The 20,535-nt window shown below is 37.0% G+C and overlaps 1 protein-coding gene across 2 annotated transcripts in view; it reads right to left on the bottom strand.

Moving 5' to 3' along the window:
* Positions 1–20,535, bottom strand: part of Col4a5 (collagen type IV alpha 5 chain) — a 210,454-nt gene that overhangs the window by 166,629 nt on the left and 23,290 nt on the right. The window lies entirely within an intron of this gene.

Raw genomic sequence — 20,535 nt, 5'->3', positions numbered from 1 at the left:
AATACTGGCTGAAGTATAAGAGTACATAATTGCAAAAAGAAGAAAAAATAGTCATGCTCACGGGATGAAGGAGACTCATTTATATTGAATGATAAAAGTTTTACCCCTGCTTTCCAATATAAAAAATTACACAATTTTTGTGCTCTCAATATGAACTGCATAAATTTGTAATTTGTAACATTTAATTTTCCCTAATATCACAACCATGTTAGTTCATTCTACTTACCATAACAAAAGATCACAGACTGGTGGCGGAACCAAAATTAATTTATTATTTTGCAGTTCTGGAGTCTTAAAACTCTAAGATCAACATTCCTTCAAGATTTGATTTCTTTGATATCTCCTTATGTGGCAGAGAGAAAGCAAATTGTGTGTGTCCTTTTAAGTATACAAATCCTATGACATTAGGGCCTTGTTTGACTTTAATTACATCCCTACTCCAAATAAAGGAACACTAAGTGTTGAAAAATTGTGTGTGTTTGTGTGTGTGTGTGTGTGTGTGTGTGTGTGTGTGTGTGTGTGTGTTTTAGGTAAATATAAAATAATGTTTCCCTGTGGCTTTTACAAACATTCTTAGTCTCATTTATCCCTCTTTCCCTCCCCAGTCAAAGCTCTACAGACACCGTTCTTTACATCCTTGTATTGTGAGGAAGGGAGTTTCAACACAAAGTGCTGTTTAATTCCCCTAATCAACTGAGGAACTACCTCAAGTGAACTGTATTTGATAACTATGTAGATGAAGTATCCATATAATCTCCTTGAATAAACATAATTGAAATTAAAAATTAGTACATGTACTGACTCACAATTTCAACTAATAGCAGAATTCATCAAATTGAGTATGGAAATAAAAGTCAGCACAGGATAGTGCAAAGAAGATGCCAAGCCACTAAATTGAATTCATCCCCAAATGGGCTTAATTGAAAAAAAAAAAAAAGATCTTGCTTATCAGTTCTCCAAGTATGTTTCTTATACATTTGACATGAAAGTAGAAAGGAAACTGGAAAATATAAAGATGAACAGGGAGAGAGGAGCATGGGAGAAAGAGATGATAATGGGTGAAAAAGATCAAAGTATTATTATTATTATTATTACTGATTTTTTGAGACAGGGTTTCTCTGTGTAGCTTTTGGAACCTGTCCTGGAACTTACTTTGTAGACCAGGCTGGCCTTGAACTCACAGAGATCTGCCAAAGTACATATTAAAGAGCACGCCAGAGGTGGAGGTAGGAACGTTGTAAGTTCAAGGCCTGACTAAGATACACAGAAAGACCCTGTCTCCAAAAGGTGAACAAAATAATAAAACAGATTTCTTCATAGAACATATAGAAATAATCAGCAAGCACTTGAAAAGAAACTATAAGCAACCATTGGGGAAATGATATCAAAGACACAAATACCATTTGAGACATGATGATATCTACTCTAAGAAACCATGTTATTGAGAATGCAGTGAAATTAGAAATCTTTATCCATTATTTTTTGGAATGCAAAAATTGTAAAGCTTTGAAATAGTATGGCAGTTCCTCTAAATAGTAACAGCAGAATTATCCTATAATCTTTACTTCTGCGTATATGTCCAAAATCATGAAAAGCCGGCCCTCTAATGGATGCTTGTATACTTCTTTTAATTCTGAGGTCATCCTAAAAGTTTCTCTGAATTCCTTATATATAACTCTATTTGTGCTGATACAATGCCATTTCCTAGTAAATATGATATCTAGACCACCATTGTGTTGATTTTTAAATTAGTTGTTTCTTTCCCCTTTGTGTGGCTCTTTTCTAAGAAAATAGAACATTTGGGGCTAGGGATGTAGCTGAGCCATGCATTGTTGCCCACCAGGTAGGAGAAAAGAAAAGAAGACATTCTTCATACTATAATGGAGTAAATCTGAAAGAACATCCATATCCAGGGTTTAACAATGCTTGGGGTTATTACTGCTTGTTTAGTGACTTTTCTAAACTACTTTTCTATTCTCCAGCCCATGTTGTGTGTGGTCACTAAAATCTCTCCCTATTGTGTCAGTGGGGAGCTGTTAACCATTTGAGACAAACTTCCTATGATGCCTAAAACAATGTCCTGTCTTCATGTATGTGTAGACTTCCATCACTTCCTATTCTAGGTTAGGCCTCACTTTCAGTCACACAGAAGTGAAAGCTTTAAGCTTCTCAGGTCCCCTCCAAAAAAAAACTTTGCCCTGATTCTTCAAACTACATTATTTATTAGGCTCTCATATCAAGTTTTTAAAATTGTTTGTCCAATTGGTATCCTTAGCCCCAAAAACAGCTGATAATTAGTATTAAATATTTGTCACAAATGCACTTCCTCCTTGAGACAGTTCTGAGTTCTTAAAAACAAGCCCTAGAAGCTGACTTTTAAGAAGTGTCTACACCGGTCAAAGGGAAACAAACACAATTCTTTAAGAATAAGTCACTTCTACTATCTTCTGTCCTAGGAAACTATACTAAACAGACTAACACAGTGGGATGTAGACAGTTACCTTCAAAGCCTTTTCAAGCTGTGGGGAAGAGAATTAAACAAGTCAGGGTACATACAATGGTACAAATCTCCATTACTGAGATCTAAGTATTATTTTTTTAGTTCTCAAGTATTTTCCTGGTTGCTGTGTACTTCTGATTAAACTCCAGGATGTTGAAAGTATGAGTTTGTGTCAAGCATTTATAGAAGGAGATGGTTCTGAGCATCTCTGCTCTGCCATTTCTGTTGGATTCATACTTGATTACATCTTAAGACATATTCAACTCAAAAAAGTACATAATGTTGAACAGTTAAAACATGGGAAAAGTAGGCACGCAGCACAAGATGTCCTCTACACCTTAAAAGATCTCAATGTAGCTCCAAATTCTAAAATTTGCTGCTGCAAATTCTAAAACAAAAACATCTGTGGAAAAATTAATTCAGAATGGACCACAGATTTCAATTTTAAAACAATTGTAAAACTTGTAGAAAAATGAATGTGGGAGAAAATATTCACCATCTAGGGTCAGGAAATCAATGAAAAGAAATAGTATTGACTTAGACTTCACTCTATTCATCATATTTCAAATCTTTCTGTGGAAGTTCTGCTTAAAGAAGACAACTCCAGACTATAGAGTCAGGGAAAACACCTGCCAATCACATAGCCAATAGTGTATTGATACCTAAGATTTACAGAGAGCCCTCAACAAACAGTGGAAAGAACAGACAGCCAACTAGAAAATGGTGGGAAAACCCAGACAAGCTATTTCACAGAACTGGAAACACAGGTAGCTAACCGACACAGAAAAGATACTCAATATCATTAGCTACCAGGGAACTGCAAACTAAAAGCATACTGAGATGTCATGACGTACCCAAAAGAAGAGCTGAAATTAAAAAAATTCAGCCATGACTGCAAGAAATGTCAATGATAGTGAGATTGCAGGATTACAAAATTCATTTGAGAAGGGAATGAGGGAATGCCACTTGTTAAAATGGTTTGGCAATTTCTTGTGGCTTCTATATGTAACTACTATATGACACAGTAATTACAGCCATAATCATGTATACTAAAGACAGAAAACATGTTCACACAGAAATATTTGCAATAATAGTTATAGTACTTACGTTTGAAAGAGTTCCAAACTGGAATCAGCACAGATTTCATTCAACACGTAAGTTAATAAGCTAATACATATAGAATGTGGAATGTGATGCAGCAATTATAGAAAGTGAAAAAAAGGAAAAAATAACTAGGGGAACACAGTGGCACATTCCTGTAATCCCAACAATAAGGAAGTAAGAGCAAGTGTGAGTCCAGCCTGGGCTACATACTGAGTTTGAGTTTATAAAATGTTCACTGTTGAGAATCAATTCAGATTTATATAGCAGATTGAATAACTTTTCAAATGGTATGCAGTTTATAATAGCAAATCTATGGATTTATAGGTAGTTATGAGGAATTATAGGGAGACCCCCTACTACAAATTGTCCATTTTCTTTCAGGATTAACATTTTGTCAAATGATTGAATCTGCTCACGACTAGGATATAAGTATTGATTATAGCTATTACATACATCATATGTAATGTTTTAGTTCTATTCAATTTTCTCCTGCATCTATGTTACAATGGCTACCATTACAGTTATAATCCTAAAGCTTCCCACACTATAAGCATGCATCTTGAAACTGTCCTCACCTATGGAATCCACTAATATGTTTTTCCTTTCTAAAATTTTATCATTTGAAAATGTTATGTAAATATAATAATGTAGCATGTTGCCCTTTGTGATTGACTAGTCTTGTTTATTTTGGGGGGTTACTTCGGGTTTTGACAAAGTTTTGTTACATAACCCAGGTTGGCTTCAAAATCAGTATGCAGCCCAGGCTGACCTCACACTTGGGATCCAATTGCTTTCACCTCTTTATTGTCAGGATTATGGGAATATTGTATCCAAGTTCATCATTTAGTCAGTGCTAAAGATGAACAAAATTATATCCTGTATGACTTCATAACATAGTGAAAAAGACACAACTAGTTATGAAATATCATTGACTCTGATAAGTGCTATAATGGAAGTTATCTACAGTGCTGTAGATGAAGCTATGAAAACAATTTATTTGATGTAAGAAAGTCTAGAGTCACGTATGACTTATTGAAAACATTTAAATATACGTTGTACTCCTAACCTTCCTGTAATGGATCTTAGGGATTAATGGGAAAAAAAACCATAAAACATGTCACAACCTTTAACAATTCTATGCAAATTCTAGCTATTGATACATTTCTAAATAAGGAAAAATTCTATTTTTCTTGGAATATAAAATATATTTTATAAGTATGATATGTATTAAGTAATAAAAACTTGAGACAAATCCCTTGAGTAATTCAAATCATTTTAAATGAACTCATATATTCCATATTCTGCAAACAAATATTTAAGGAAATTTATGGGGGATTCAGATTAATTTGTTTGTGGACTGTAATACTATGATATGTTAATTGTACAACGAGTGAGCTATCAGAAGCTGGTGAAAGCTTACAATACATAATGCACTCTTGGCTTGAGTTTGACCTACATGTGCTCTCTGGAAACATCCTGGTTATTTATGTTAAAGAACATGACAGCAAGTAGAAACTGAAGACACTGTGCTCATCAATTCAGAAGCACCTTAGCCATTATAACAATTTTTATAATTATTTTATACATATTATATTTTATAAATGCAGGTTTTCCATACAAGAAAAATGCTTAATATTATACAGCAAAAATTCAAATTGAAACCAAAATGAGATGCTTTTAATTTATCATATTTGTGAAGATGTAATGTTTCCTAGCTCATGGTGTTGGTGACAATTGGGAAAAAAAAAACATATACAGTGCAAGTATAAATATAAATTGGCCCAACCTTGCAGAGGGAATTTTGGCAGGATCCATCAACATGATGAGAGTAAATACCATCCAAATCAACAATTCCATTTCTAGAAATTCAATCTACAGACACACAAATCCGAAATGACCTCTTACAAGAATATTCATTACATAAATGCAATCGCAAGTGACAGGAAACAAACCTAATATCTCATAATAGGGGGCTCATTAGATAAATTGTGCTACATCTGTATGATCAAATATTATGAGACCACAGCTCTTTCCAGTTATATAAAACACTGTAAAACAAAGTACAGAGATATATGTTTAAAAAAAAGGGGGGGGGACAAGGAATGCGTGAATATATTTGCAAGTGCCCATGCTTGTATATGTATGAAATTTTTCTAGAAGTAAAAACAAGAAATGTTATTGGTGCCTATGTCTGGCAAGGATAACTGTGGCGGGGTGCAAAGTGTGAGAAGCTTTTAGGTGTGTATGTGTGTGTGTGTGCGTGCGTGTGTATTATAACTGTCAAATTCTGAACCCCATGAACATAGGACCTAATCAAAAATGATTGGAGGCAGTAAAAAGAAAAGCAATCTAAAGCACAAATCATCTTCTTGAGTAATTATATAGCTAATTTCCTCTGTCTAAAGAACACCATGATGAAAGACAAGACCCAAAGATGCCATTTTATTCAGTTATGAAATAAGCAAACAAGTTTATTTTGTTTCTTTCATGGTGTCCATGCTGAAATTTCCTGATGTAATGCTAAGAGACCTTTGCCTTTAGCCAAGCCTTCAGCTCCCTGCTGTGGATATCGGCTCTGTGTAAATAAAGTTCTGATTGGCCAGTGGCCAGGCAGGAAGTATAGGCAGGACAAGAGAGAAGAGAATTCTGGGAAGTGGAAGACTGGAGAGACACTGCCAGCTGCCGCCAGGAGAAGCAACGTGTAAAGACACTGGTAAGCCACAAGCCACGTGGCAAGGAATAGATTAACAGAAATGGGTTAATTTAAGATAGAAGAAACAGAGAACAAGAAGCCTGCCACGGCCATACAGTTTCTAAACAATGTAAGTTTCTGTGTGCTTTCTTGGTTGGGTCTGAGCGACTGTGGGCCTGGCGGGTAAGAGAGATTTGTCCTGACTGGGCCAGGCAGGAAAACTCTAACTACAGCTCCCAAACAGTATTTAGTCAAAAAAAAAAAAAAAACAAACAATATTCTGGAATAAATAACCAACTATATTTTACATATAGATGAGGGGGCTGTATTATAATATCATGAGTATAATTATTTTTAATTAGTTAAATGGAATAAACCATCTCATTTGATTTTTAAATTTTTATTTTTAAATTTACTCCCCCCCCCCATGCATGTGCGCATACGCACGCGCGCACACACACTCAGGCACATACATTGCAATGCAAAAGTTTGACAACAACCTTCCAAATTTCCTCCTCAAATATTTGTTCACTCATTCATCCTTACTGTGCTTAAGTCACACTGATTTATGTTTTTTTTGAATTGCAATAATTCGGGAAATTCCACTTTTAGCCTTGTACAGTCTCTCTGAACATTAATAATAGTAATTTTTATTTGGTGCATTAGGTCAAACCTATTAAAGTGTAACGATATTTTAATAAAAAAAAACATAGTTGAGAAATTTTCGCCAGGCTTAGGGGTGTAGGCTTGTGTATGCAGGCTTATAATTCTAGCTACTCAGGATGTTGAGAAAGTAAGATAAAAAGCTCAAAGCTTTTCTAGGCTACAGAGTGAATTTAAACTTAGTTACAGTATGTTAGTGAGTCCCAGTCTAAAAAAAAAACAAGATGGAAAGCTGAGAGATGGCCCAGTTCTTGCAGAGGGCCTGAGTTCAGTTCTCCACACCCATATGGAGGCTTACAACTATTTGTAACTCCAGTTCCAGTGGATCTGACATTTTCTTCTGGTCTCTGTATCCACTAGGCACACGTGTGGAGTACATCCAAACATGTAGGCAAAACAAAACAAAACAAACAAACAAAAAAACACCACACAAAATAAAAATACGTGTTTTAAAATACAAAATTGCATAAAACTGTGACTCATTGCTATAGTGCTTGCTCAGAATGCTCAAGGTCTTAGTTCAGTTCTCACTACTGTCAAACAAACAAACAAAAAAGAAACAGAAAGAGGGAAGGAGGAAGAGAGGGAAGGTGGAAGGAAAGAAGGAAGGAAAGAAGGAAGGAAGGAAGGAAGGAAGGAAGGAAGGAAGGAAGGAAGGAAGGAAGGAAGGAAGGAAACGAAAATCTCTTATGCATTGTGTAGTCAGTTGGATAGTGTCCCCCAATTCATGCACTCTTTACTGTCTTAGAAAGTGATTTTCAGTGAAAGAGAGTCTTTGTAGATATAACTAACACTGGGTTCAGGGCCTTAACCCAGTAGCAAATATCCTTACTAGAATGGAAGAATTTGATCAGAGACACAAAGATGGAGAATGCCACCATGATGACAGATTCACAAACTGTCATAATGTAAGGATTGCTGACAACCATCAGAAGCAAAGAAGAGGAGAAATCAGGTAAAAAGCAGTCAGGCCAGTGCATCAACTTTAGACTTCTAACCTCCAGAAGTGCGTGACACAAATGTCTGCTATTTTAAGACACTCAGAGTTTGGGTTGTCAGAAATGAATACACATAGAAAATGAAGTGCCCAAAGCCAAGAAAAGGAAATAGCTGGTGTTAACAGCACTACTTACTTTTGTAAAGCATCCCAACATTTTCCAGCCCAATTGTGATAAGATAGTCAACAAATGAGCAATGATTATTTTCCACATTACCAAACATGTGGCTTCGTTACCCAGTTTAGTCTGAGAAATCAAGCACAATCCTGTTCTCAGATTTGTTTTAGCAATTGAGCCTCCTCTCAAATTTTCCCTGTCACTATATCGCTTCACTTGGCTATTCTACATCTTAACTATTTTCCAAGGATAATCTCTGGTATTACCCACTTCCTGGAAGCACTACCCAACAAAAAGAGGCCACAATAATGTCTCATTTCTGTTAATATTGAAAATACTCCTTGATAAGTAATTATTGGACATATTTTTGTCCAATTCTAAAGTCAGCCTCCAAATGATAACTTACATGGATTTATAAAAATTTATTATAAAATATACTCAAATCTATTTGTACTTGATCATCCATTGGACTATGTTAAAGACATAACTTACATAAAATGTGACTATATTTTCTGATACAAATTGGGTCATTCCCCAAAATAATACATACAAGTAATTATACAGACTGAGAAGGTTGTGTTTATGTATTTATTAATATATATTCATACACACATATACACATGTAACAATAATTAAATTTCAGTTACTTGGGAGGTTGAGGCAGGAAGATCATGCATTAGCAACTAACCTGGACTACAGTATCAGGCCATCCATTAGTGAAACCACATCTTAAGATTTTCTAAAGTCCTGGGGCTATGTTTATTGTAGAGCCTGACCCTAGGTTTGACCCACAGTGCCACACACTGTAACATATATGTGTGTGTGTATATATATTACACATATAATATGTGCACATACTATATATCACATATATATAAATAGATACTGCTATTTCATTTCAGTCTCATAGGATAGAATTAAGTTGGATAATGTGATAGTTAATTTATTCTGTCAGCTTGACAAGATTGAGAAGCACCTAGAAGATTAATTAGTAAAGAATACCTCTAGAGTTTAGATGGTTCTGTGAGGCTGTTTCCTGAGAGAATTGACTAAGGATTGAGATCAGCCTTGAATCTGGACCTGTAAGAACTAAATGAGGAAAGAAGAACACTAGTGAGCACAGGAAAGTTCTGGTACTGCTTCTGGGCACTGGGCATGAACTGTTCTGTTCTGCTCTGCCCTATCCATCATGATGGACTGAAACTTCCATAACTGCAAGCCAAAATTGTCTTCCTTCTTCTAAGTATTTCTTACCAGTATTATGTCACAGAAATGAGAAAAGTAACTAATAATCAGCATCCATAATGTTCCAACAGATGTTGTAAACTGGAATTTCAACCAGTTTAGCATAACTCAAAGAGGGGAAACTAACTCAGATATCCTGATCAATATTTTCATTCACAAGGCAAGGATTTTCAAAATTACCATCAGTTTAGACTTGCCATAGAAAGTTTCAAGTTATTTAGGCTGAAAATAAAGACTTCAGTTTCCTCTTGGCCATTATACCTCTGATCCAAGAACATTGCCAATGTTTATTTTAAATATTTTAGGAATAATTATCTTTTTAAATTATTTTTATTTTATTTTTATGAGTATGAATGTTTTGCCTGCATGTGTATTTGTGTACCACATGTGTCTGGTGACCACAGAAGCTAGAAAGGGACGTTGTATGTCCTGAAACTGGACTTTACGATGGTTATGAGGCATCATGTGGGCACTGGGAATTGAACCTGGGCCCTATGGAAGAATAGCCAGTGCTCTTAACTACTGCCTAAGGTTTGAAGTAAATGAATAAATCAACTTACAGCTTAGGCATCATCATTTGACAGCTGTCTCCTCTTTTAACCTATGACCTCCAGAACCAGAGAGACAGGCATGGCCACTGTCTTCTACAGAACCTGGCACTTCCAAAATTCCACCCACCAATACATACTATTTCAAAATTATTAATTTAGTCAAACGTGAAAATGTTCTTTACTAAAATATGTGCAACATTTTCCACAAAGTTCTTCTGTTTCTCAGCAAAAGACAAATGTCAAAGAAAATCGCTTGCTAGTCCAGGTTTATCTGAAGAATAGAGTCTGCATTTGTGAAAATCAAGGAAAAAAGAAATGAAAATGGTATATGAGAAAGAATATGCTCACCATTCAATATGTTAGCTGTTTTTAAAGCCTACACCTAATATAGTATTTAGTTACAGAAGCAATACTGCAGGCTGGTTGATTCGTTGTCATAGAAACTGAGTGAGTAGCCATGCTGGGCTTAGCAGCATCACTTAGCAGCATCACCTGCCTGTATTCACTAGATAGTTTTAGCAGCAAAGATATCTCTAGACATTGCCAACTCTTTGCTCATGGATGAAGGGTAAATGTTGAAGAAGTTACAGAGAGTAGTGAGGGGTGAATAGTATCAAAATACATTATACAGATATATGTTATTCTAAGGTAACAAAAATATATTAAAAATAAGTGAATATGAAAAACAGCAAGATTAAATTGGTTCCAGTTTCACAGGCTTCTATCCATCCATGATTGGCTGATTCAATTGCTATGAGTTTAAAGTAGGGAAAAACATTACAGTAGAGGGTTTGGTACATGTGGTAGGAAAGCCACTCACTCGCCTTAAGTTGGCAAGACATGCATTGGGATGGGCAGACAATGAGGGCAAAATAAAGGACGTCACCCTTTCATGTGAAGTCTTCAGTAATCAACTTCTTCCATATATGCCATATCTACATTAGAATTGTTAAATCCATTCAGCTTTGAACTAAAAATTTGCAACAATCTACTGATTAAGTTAGAGCCCTTATGAGTCCAATCGTCTTTCAGAAGCTCACCTCTGAATGCTGGTGCATTGAGTAACAAGCTCTCAATGAATGAGGCTTCAAGGGCTATTTCAAAACCAATCACTCCAACGTTGTGCACACGAAAATTCCTGAAAAATTTGTAAAATTAATAAATAATAGAACTACTGCACCAAAATGAATAAGACACTGATAGAAAGCTAAAATAGTAAGCAAACTGAAAATCAGGAGATGTATATCAAATGACTCAATATTGTGTGAATTTATAAGATAAATACAAAGTCAAAATTCCAGACAACTCAGAAATCAGGACACTTTCCCCCAAATTTATATGGAAATAAGAAAGTTCTCATTGTAGTTAGAGTTTTCCTACCTGGCCCAGTCAGGACAAATCTCTCTTACCCGCCAGTCCCACAGTCGCTCAGACCCAACCAAGAAAGCACACAGAAACTTACATTGTTTAGAAACTGTATGGCCGTGGCAGGCTTCTTGTTATCTACTTTTTCTATCTTAAATTAACCCATTTCTGCTTATCTATACTTTGCCACATGGCTTGTGGCTTACCAGTGTCTTTACATGTTGCTTTTCATGGCGGCGGCTGGCGGTGTCCCTCCCCAGCCTTCTACTTCCCAGAATTCTCCTCTCTCTTGTCCCGCCTATACTTCCTGCCTGGCCACTGGCCAATCAGAACTTTATTTACACAGAGCGATATCCACAGCATCTCATAGTTAAGAAAAACTTGCACTAGCCTTATTTCAAGTCTTAATGTAAAACTATAGCAGTCAAGAAAGTGTGATATTGGTATAAGGACAGACAGATTAAAAAACAAAATAAGACTATGGGGTTCAGAAACATCCATACATGGTTTGTTAATGAGCAACAAAACTGAAGATATAATTCACTATCTAAAATAATGTCTTTTCAAAAGAAGAAGAACAACCACAGTGCAAAACAACTGCATGTTAGCAGAGAAAAAAATGGAACATCAGTGAAATGGCAGAATAGGCAAGACTAGGCACATGTTTCACCATAGAAACATGGAAAATTAAGCATAAACCAACAACAACTTTGACAGAGCTCTGAAAAAAATTTCAGCAACTGAAAAACAATGATGAATCAAGACACTACTTTTAAATGGTAAGAACATATGTTATGATTTTGTTTGCCCTTGATTCATCTACTTCACCTGACTCAGTGGCATTTTGAAAGACATCAGCCATGTTTATAGTAAGGGACCCTTGTCCTTATTTCCTGACAGAACAGTCAAAATTTTATTCTCGATTATCTGTTCCTGTGGGAGTTACTTAAAAGACTGATGCAAGACATGTGATTTTTTTTATTAACTCATAAAAAGAACAGTAGGCATCTTTGGAAACATTCTAAGAGAACAATATGAAGTTGCCTGTGGTAAAAATTACAGAGAAGACATACAACACACCAAAAGTCAGATAAGGAAAGCTGAGAGGACTTACTTAAAAAATATATGTAGGGTATTGAAAACTGCTCTGGGTACTGAGATATTTAAACAGCAAGGTACATGCCAATGGAAGACTTGTGAAAACTTTCATTTTAACTGATTGCCAAATAACTCCAAATTGCCTAGCAATGTTAAAGAAGTACCCAAAAGCAAAATCAATATACAAAAAGAAGAGATATGTCTTTTTAACCATTCATTATTCTTCTGTTATTTTATTCCTTCAAGGAACATAACATAAGCTATGAGTTGGTACAATGTTTGTGTAGCATATGTGAGGCATTAGGTTTGAGTGTCAGCATTGCAAAAGAAAAATAAAAGCTGAATATCAGTAAATGAGCACTGATTTCAATAAAAGACACAGAAAGAGAAATGGTTTTACAAAATGGATTGGAAAGAGTTTAAACAAATAACTAACTGCATCACTCAATAACAGTAACATTAGTGCAGGGTAAATTTGATTTCCAGTTAAAATATTCAAACATCTATTTGTTAATGAAAACACAAAACATACAAAGAAAAGCAGAACTATGGCCAAATCTGAAACTTTCATTCTTGAAAACGTTGAGACATTGGCTTTACTGGACAAAGATTTTAAAATAGATATCTTAATTGTGCTCAAGGAACTAAAGAAAATTCTGTAGAAAATTTGTAAAAGTGAGTGGAAAACATAATAATGCTATTAGAGGAAATGAAAATATAACAAAAGTTACATGTAACGAAGTCAAAAGTTTGTTTTATGAAACAGGGTCTCTCTATGTAGACTTGTCTATTTTGGAAATTGCTATGTAGATCCTGCTGGCCTTGAATCAAAACAGAAAGTTGATAGCTAAAAATCACAATATTTGAAAGGAACATTTCAATTTATGGAGTCAACAAATTGAGGTTAGCAAAAGAAACTACCCCAAAACTTGAAGCTAAGGCAATTAAAATGATCCTGTTTGGAAGATAAACAGGAAAAAACTGAAGAAAATTGAGCAGAGCCTGAGACATCTTAAATGACCTCATTAAACAGACCAGCATATGCTTTAGGGTAGTCTGTAAAAAAGGAGAGGGGGAATGCCTCAGAAAGAACATTTAAAGAAATAGAATCAGAAAGCTTTCCTAATACTGTGAAAGATACCAATAAGCACAATAAAAATTTCTATGTAAAGTAACCGCAAAGAAATCCACAGAGATTCCTTACAATCCAACTGTCAAAAGACACAAAGATAAACCTACATACACACACATATTCAGAATAAAACAATTTAAAGAAAAGGCATAAGTAAACTATTAATTTTGCAGATGACATGATCACCAGAAAGCAAAACCTCATAGAATCTGACTAAACAATGAACGTATTTGACACAATTGATTGGAATCTGTTAATAAGCAATGAAAACATTTAGCACAACTGATTGGAATCTATTAGTAAGCAATGAAAATGTTTGGTAAAATTGATTGTATAAGGCCATGACAGAATTGTTTATACACAAATACAATGAAACTGAAACTAAGAAAACAATTCCAGGGGTTGGAAATATGACTCAGTGGTTATGAACACTGGGTGTTCTTTCAGAGGACCCAATTTCAAGTCCCAGCATTAACATGGTATCTCACAACCATCTGTAACTCTAGTTCCACAGAATCAGTCACCCTCTTCTGTCATTCACAGGCAGCAGGCATGCATGGAGTGCACAAATATAGATGTAGACAAAAAAACCCATACACATAAGATACAATTTTTAAAAATTACAGTTACAGTATAATCTAAACAAGATACACAGGGATAAAATTTTATCTAAGAAACTACCAAGCATTGAGAAAGAATAATTTCAAAAGACCCAAGTAAATGGAAAGTGTGATGATATTGTGTTCCCCAAAATATTGTGCACCCTAATAAACTTATCTGGGGTCAGAAAACAGAACATCCACTATATAGACATAGTGGCCAGAAAATGGTGGCACACACACCTTTAATCCTAGCATTCCAGAGGCAGACATCCATCCGGATCTCTGTGAGTTCAAGGCCATACTGGAAACAGCTAGTTGTGGTAACAAGAGCCTTTAATCCTAGGAAGTGATGGCAGAAAGGTATATAAGGTGTGAAGACCAGAAACTAGAAGCTTTTGGCGTGGTTAAGCTTTTAGGCTTTTAGCAGCAGTTCAGCTGAGATTCATTCTGGATGAGGACTCAGAGGCTTCCAATCTGAGAAAACAGAATCAGCTGAGGAATTGGCAAGGTGAGGTGGCTGTGGATTGTTCTGCTTCTCTGATCTTCCAGTGTTCACCTCAATAACTGGCTCCAGGTTTGTTTTTATTGGCGAGACCGAGACCCTTTAAGATTCGTGCTACAGGAAAGACATTGTATGTTCTTAGATTGAACAATTTAGTTTTTTTAAGGGATTGCAGCAATAAGCAGTCTATATATTTAATTAAATCACTGTTAAAATTTCAACATGTTTTTTTTTCTTAGAGAAATGGTAAGGCCAATCTTCAAATCGCATGGAAATCAGTCTTCAAATCACATGGAATTCAAAGGGACGCAAAGATCAAACAATCCATTTTAAAAATGGGCTACAGATCTAAACAGAGAATTCTCAACAAAAGAATCTCAAATGGCCAAGAAACACTTAAGGAGATAGATGTTCAACATCCTTAGCCATCAGGGAAATGCAAATCAAAAGGACTCTGAGATTCCATCTCATACCTGTCAGAATGGCTAAGATTAAAAATGCTAACAACAGCCTATGTTGGAGAGGATGTAGAGCAGAGGCAACACTCCTCCATTTCTGGTGGGAGTGCAAACTTGAACAGCCACTCTGGAAATCAGTATAGTGGTTTATCAGAAAATTGGGAGTCAACCTACCTCAAGGCCCAGCAATACCACTATTGGGTATATACCCAAAATATGCTCAATCATACCACTAAGACACTTGCTCAACTATGTTCATAGCAGCTTTTTTTCCAGAACCTGGAAACAACCTAGATGCCCTTCAACTGAAGAATGGATAGAGAAAATGTGGTACATTTACACAATGGAGTTTTACTCAGCTGTGAAAAACAATGGTATCATGAAATCTGCAGAAAAAATGGATGGAACTAGAAAAAAAAATCATCCTGAGTGAGGCAACTCAGACCCAGAAAGATAAACATGGCATGTACTCACTCATAAGTGGATACTAGATATAACTGCTACAATCCACAGCTCCCAGACAAGCTAGGTAACAAGAAAAGCCCAAGGTGGGGATGCATGGCTCTCCCTGGGAAGGGGAAATAGAAGAGATCTCCTGGGTGGAGTTGGGGTGCATGGGGATGGGAACATGAGAGATCGGGTTGGTGAGTGAATGAAGTGGGAGAGCACTGAAAGAGATGACTGGGAAGGAGGGTATTTCGGGGCCAGATAGAAACCTGGTGCAAGGGAAACTCCCAGGAATTTGCAATGATGACCCCAGCTAAGACTCCTAGTGCTGTGGGGTGTCCTGTATGCTGTGAAGAAATATAACACTGATTGGCCAGTAGCCAGGCAGGAAATATAGGATAGGCGGGACAAACAGAAAAGAGAGGCTGGGAGGTGGAAGCTGGAAGAGACACCAGCCTGCCGTCCAGGAAGCAGCATGTAAAGGCAGCAGGTAAAGCCACGGAACATGTGGTACCATATAGATTAACAGAAATGTGTTAATTTAAGATAAACTAGATAACAAGAAGCCTGCCACAGCCATACAGTTTGTAAGCAATATAAGCACGTGTTTACTCAGATGGGTCTGAGCTGCTGCGGGACTGGTGGGTGAAAGAGATTTGTCATGACCATGGGCCAGGCAGAACTGGAAAAAACTTCAAATACATGCTAGGAATGGTGGATACATAGCCTGAACTGGCTATTTTCTATGGTCAGACTGATGATCAGACTTCCCCAATTGTCAACAGAGAGCCTTCATCCAGTAACTGATGGAAACAGATGCAGAGAGTCACAGCCAAACATTAGGCCAAGCTGGGAGGGAACCTGCTGAACAGAGGGAGGAAGGATTGTAGGAGCCAGAGATGTCATGGACATCACAAGAAAACCCATAGAAAAAACTAACCTGGGCTCCTAAGAACTCAGCGTCTGAACCAACAACCAGGGAGCTTTCATATGACTGATGTAGGCCTTCTACATATATGTGTAGCTTGGCCTACTTGTGGGACTCCTAACAATGGGAGCAGGGGCTGTCCCTAATGCTTTGGCTGGTTCTTGGGAACCTATTCCTCATACTGGATTGCCTTACCCAACCTTAATGCAAGGGGAGGTGCTAAGTCTTACCTCAACATGATATGCCATGCCTTGTTGATACCCATGGGAGACCTGCCCCTTTCTGAACAGAAACAGAGCAGTGGATTAGAGAAGAGGAAGGGATGGAGGGAGGGAAGAGAAACTTTGGTCAAGATGTAAAAATAAATGAATACAATTTAAAAAAAAAAAAGAAAAGAAAAGAAAAAAGATTCCAGGGCATCCAGGGCTACACAGAAGAACTCTGTCTCAAAAAACAAAACAAAACAAAAATACAAAATAAGAGAATATTATCACAAAAAAATGACAAGACAACCATGAAATGTGGGAAAATAATTGCAAACAATCCATTTGTCTAGTATCCAGAATATATACATTTTTTTTTCAAATCAAAAGAAAAAGCACAAATGACCCAATCTAAAAAAGCAGACTTTGAATAGATAATTCTACAAAAAATGATGTACAAATGATTATAAAACACATGAAAAGATACAGATTATTATTCAACACTACAAAAATGAAAAATGAAACTATAACAAATAAACACTACTTGCTTAATTAGGAGGACCATTATAAAATTTTTTAATAGAGATTGGTGAATAGATGTAAAAGTTAGAATCTATGATTCTAGCTCTACGAAATATCCAGAATGGATAAATCTAGCTAATGGTTTTCTGATTCTAGGGGTGAGCAGAATGGAGACAATGTACTTATTGGATGTCAGACATTATTTTGAAATAATAAATATTTGGAGTTAATTAGGACCTTTATTTCATACTCTGCAGAAAAATAATTCTGAGTGGATCAAAAGCATTCAGTATACATAATAAGTTAAATATATAGAAGAAAATAAGCAATATCTAATTAATATATAAGCATAAAGGATTCTTGTAGGCAATGCAAAAAGAATGACAAATTTTTACAAATTGAAAAATAGGTCATAATCAAATTTTTTTTAATTCTTCTAATTCAAATACACAGCTGGATCAGGCCCTCTGGATAAATGAGACAACTGAATAGCTTGAACTGTTTGGGAGGCATCCAGGTAGTGGGATCCGGACCTGTCCTTAGTGCATGAGCTGGCTGTTTGGAACCTTGGGCTTACACAGGGACACTTTTCTCAGCCTGGAAGGAGGGGACTGGACCTGCCTGTACTGAATCCACCAGGTTGAATTGAATCCCCAGGGGAGTCTTGGCCCTGGGGGAGATGGGAATGGAGGGGAGGGGCTTGGGGGGAAGGTGGGGGCAGGGGCTAGAGGGGGGAGGACAGGAGAACCCATGGCTGATGTATAAAATTAAAACACAAATATAATAAATAAAAAAAGGAGAAAAAAAAAGAAAAAGAAAATATAGTTCATAGACTAGGAAAAATACTTTGTGTATCCTTGGATCATACACTAACAACATATATATCAATACACACATGACAGAATATGTAATCAAAATATGTAAATAACTTATAATTACAAATACACTCCAATTTTTATAATATTGATAATATTTTAAGAAGATATTTGTCAAGCTGGGCAGTGGTGGCGCACGACTGTAATCCCAGCACTCGGGAGGCAGAGCCAGGTGGATTTCTGTGAGTTCGAGGCCAGCCTGGGCTTCCAAGTGAGTTCCAGGAAAGGCACAAAGCTACACAGAGAAACCCTGTCTCAAAAAAAAAAAAAAGAAGGAGATATTTGTCTCAAAACAAATGTCCAATAACCACTTGAAAAGATGATCAATAGAAATGAAAATGCAATTTAAAATAACAAGACAATTATTTCACATCCACCAAGATGGCTATAATTAAAGATCCTTACAGAGAGCTGGTTGTGGTGGCTCATTTTTTTAAATTTATTTTTTTTAAACTTTTTCTTTCATTTTACATACCAATTCCAGTTCCCCTTATCCCACACCTCCATCTCCCCCCATCCCACCCCCCATCCCCTCTTCAGTGTAAGGTCTTCTTTGGGGAGTCAACAAAGTCTGGCATATTAACTTGAGGCAGGACCAAGCCCCTCCCCCACATGTCCAGGCTGAGCAAGGTATTCCATCCTAGGGAATGTGTTCCAAAAAGGCATTTCATGCACCCGGGATAAGTCCTGGTCCCACTGCCAGGAGCTCCCCAAACTGATCTAGCCACTTATCTGTCACCCACATTCAGAGGGCCTAGTTCAGTCCCATGCATGTTCCCCAGCTGTCAGTCCAGAGTTCATGAGCTCCTACCAGCTTGGGTCAGCTGTCTCTGTGGTTTTCCCCATCATGATCTTGAGCTTACTTGCTCCTGTGATTATCTCCTCCCTCTCTTCAACTGAAGTCTAGGAGCTTAGCCTAGTGCTTGGTTGTGGATCACTGCATCTGTTTCCATCAGTTACTGGATGTAAGTTCTATGAAGACAATTAGGGGAGTCACCAATCTGATTATAGGAGAAGGTAAGTTCAGGCACCCTCTCCATTATTGCTAGCAGTCATCCTTGTGGATTCCTAGGGTATTTCTCTAGCACCAGGTTTCTCCCTAACCCCCTAACAGTTCCCTCTACCAAGATATCTCTTTCATTGCTCTCCCTCTCTGTCCCTCCCTCCACTTGATCATATCAGTTCCTTCTTTTCCCATCCTCCCATCCCTTCCCTTCTACTCCCACCCCCAGTTTACCCAGGAGATCTTAACTATTTTCCCTTCCTGGGGCCCTCCATGTGTGTCCCTCTTAGAGTCCTCCTTGTTATCTAGCTTCTCTGGAGTTGTGGATTGTGGCCTGGTTGTCCTTTGCTTTACAACTACTAACACTTATGAGTGAGTACATACTGTGTTTGTCTTTCTGAGTCTGGATTACCTCATTCAGGATAATATTTTCTAGTTCCATCCATTTTTCTGCAAATTTCATGATGCCATTGTTTTTTTTGTTTGTTTGCTTGTTTTTTTTTTTTAACTGCTGAGTGTACTCCACTGTGTATATGCACCACATTTTCCTTATCCATTCTTCGGTTGAGGGGCATCTAGGTTGTTTCCAGGTTCTGGTTATACAAATAATGCTGCTATGAACATGGTTGAGCATGTGTCCTTGTGGTATGATTGAGCATTCCTTGGGTATATGCCCAAGAGTAGTATAGCTGGGTCTTGAGGTAGACTGATTCCCAATTTTCTTAGAAACCACTATACTGATTTCCAAAGTGACTGTACAAGTTTGCACTCCCACCAACAGTGGAGGAGTGCTGCCCTTACTCCACATCCTCTCCAACATAGGCTGTTGTTAGCAGTAAGGTGGAATCTCAGAGTCCTTTTGATTTGCATTTCCCTGATGGCTAAGGATGTTGAGCAATTCTAAATGTCTTTTGGGGTGGCTCATTTTTTATGGACATAACTTTTATTAACATGATATTCCTGAGAGGCAGACTTGGTGTAAACATTATTCTGCTTTACAGGAAGAGAAACAGAAGCAGTTTAACATACACACAAGACATTTGGAACCCTCTGTTAGCTAATATACACTTATGCCTTTTCCACATTATTATATGTAGACAGATTAATACTAGAGATAATAATCCCCATTTTCCTTGACATTGCAGCTCACTTCCAAAGCCATCTGAGATCCTGAGGCCCTGCTTTAGACAGGGGTTTCTTGGCTCATGTTTTTAATCCCAACATTTTAGAAGCAGAGGCAGGAGGATCTCTGTAAGTTCAAGACCAGCCTGGTCTACACAGGAAGTTCCAGGACATCCGAGGCTACACAGTGAGACCCTGTCTCAACAACAGAAAAAGGAAAAATCCCTGTGTAGCTCCGGGATAGAAAGCACGCCTAATATGTGCAAGCACCTGCATTCCACTCCCAGTAGGCAAAATATACTATAAACTGCTGGTGGAAATATAAAATAATACAATCCCTTCAGCAAATATTTCTACTGTTAGTTATAAGGTTAAATATATACTTGCATGACCCAGCAATTTTATTCT

This window comes from Onychomys torridus, chromosome X (assembly GCF_903995425.1).
Source record: "Onychomys torridus chromosome X, mOncTor1.1, whole genome shotgun sequence".
Lineage (NCBI taxonomy): Eukaryota > Metazoa > Chordata > Mammalia > Rodentia > Cricetidae > Onychomys > Onychomys torridus.
Note: the sequence above shows the minus strand (reverse complement) of the source record. Positions and strands in the feature narration are given on the sequence as shown.